Consider the following 1,699-nt stretch of genomic DNA (forward strand, 5'->3'; position numbering starts at 1 on the left):
AAACATCTCTCTACACCAAATGACAATAGCATATTGCAAGCCCATAATCAAGTGTTTGCATACACAAAACAAGCTTAATGTAGTCCAAAAGTCTGGGCAATGTTTTGCCCAAATACATATTTCTCAAAGTTTAGAAGTCAATAAAACTAAAAGACAATAGTAGTTGCATGGCTAGAATCAAGTTTTTGCACACCCAAAAAGAAGCTAAGTGATCATGCAAAATAAGATCCACTCTAAAGAAGACTACTCCAAATCTGCGTGGTCATCAATGAAGATACAGCTTCGCCTTCGCCTCTCGCGCACCAGTGACTGGTCATATGAATATGTGGTCACCATGTGCCTTGCCATTGCCTCTTCATAGCAAGGTAGCTCACTATCAATCACAATGAGATAATAATGTCATAAAAAATAAAAATTAGGTGCTATAAAATAATGAATAAAGAAAACTCACTAGTCTGAAGGCACATCATAAACAACCAAATCATTCCCCACATCATCAATGCGATCATCACTATCTCCAAGCTCAACAACTTGCGGAGCACCATAGAACTCCAGTACAAAAGGAGACAAGTATCCCTCACATATCTCTAGATCACTCTCCATGACCAAGCAACCACGAGAAGTGTGCATAGCTGCCTTTAATAAAGGCCTTGTACCACCATCAAGCTCCAAACATGTACCTATTTTAGGGCACAAGGCCTCTACAAAAAATAACATATGGGCAACAATCCTCTCTAACATGCCTCTCCACCCACCACTCTTGCCATTACGTGTTGTTAGAGCAGACGATGGCAAGTAGTGACTGATAATCTCCATTGAGAGATCTTGTTGCAAGACTCTCCCCACCTACCATACAAGAAAATAAGGTAGCTATGCATGAACATTTAAGAATTTTAGTGCAAAAACAATCACATTGAATAATAAACAATGACACGCAAACCTTTTGAGCACTCTCATGATCAAATGAAGGATTACTTCCTGCCTTGTGAAATGCCAAAGCATAGAATACGTGCATCTATCATAGCCATGGAAACAACACATAAAAAAGTCAATTTTGCATGATCAAATTTCTTTTAAATAATTGTTCATGTTTTTTGAAGGATGCTTTATTACCTTTTGTGTATGCCCATTCTTTGTTCGTGATGAAAATGGCTCAGAGCTCTCCATGATCCACCTAAAACTCAGCTCTAGGCCTGTGCGTGTGGCCAAGTCTCCACAAGACTAAGATTAGTGCTAGGACAAAGAACAAGCACCCAACCCATGTCATCCATCATTGTAGATGCAACCACCAATGAAAACTTGACATGGTCATCTGTTAGCTCATTCCATGCAAGAATGCCATCAAAACCTTGAACAAGCCCACCTACAAGCAAAATTATTGTATTTGAGTGTGTGTTAAGAATTTGAGCTAAGTATATGCATAGTGTATACAAGATAGCATTGAAAACCCTCTTACCAGTAGGAAGATCAATAACAGTAAGATCAACACTCCATGCACTAGGTTTTCCATTTCTTATTTTCTCATGTTCACCCAAGCCAACAAAATACTCTCGCATCACCACAAAACCATCCTTGAAGTTTCTTGCAGTGAACTCCTTGCCAAGCTCAATGTTATCATAAATCCAAACCTTTGACTGTTTTATGTCTCCTTTCTTTTGAATGGAATGGAAACTAGCAAAGGTGCATGAATCAAAGCTCC

At 38.9% G+C, this 1,699-nt stretch overlaps 1 pseudogene; it reads right to left on the minus strand.

The window, feature by feature from the left end:
• Positions 1-592: 592 nt before the first annotated feature.
• LOC147426585 (uncharacterized) lies at positions 593-1,556 on the minus strand (annotated as a pseudogene).
• Positions 1,557-1,699: the final 143 nt, after the last annotated feature.

The sequence above is a fragment of the Adiantum capillus-veneris genome, chromosome 24 (assembly GCF_014529385.1).
Source record: "Adiantum capillus-veneris isolate H3 chromosome 24, ASM1452938v2, whole genome shotgun sequence".
NCBI lineage: Eukaryota > Viridiplantae > Streptophyta > Polypodiopsida > Polypodiales > Pteridaceae > Adiantum > Adiantum capillus-veneris.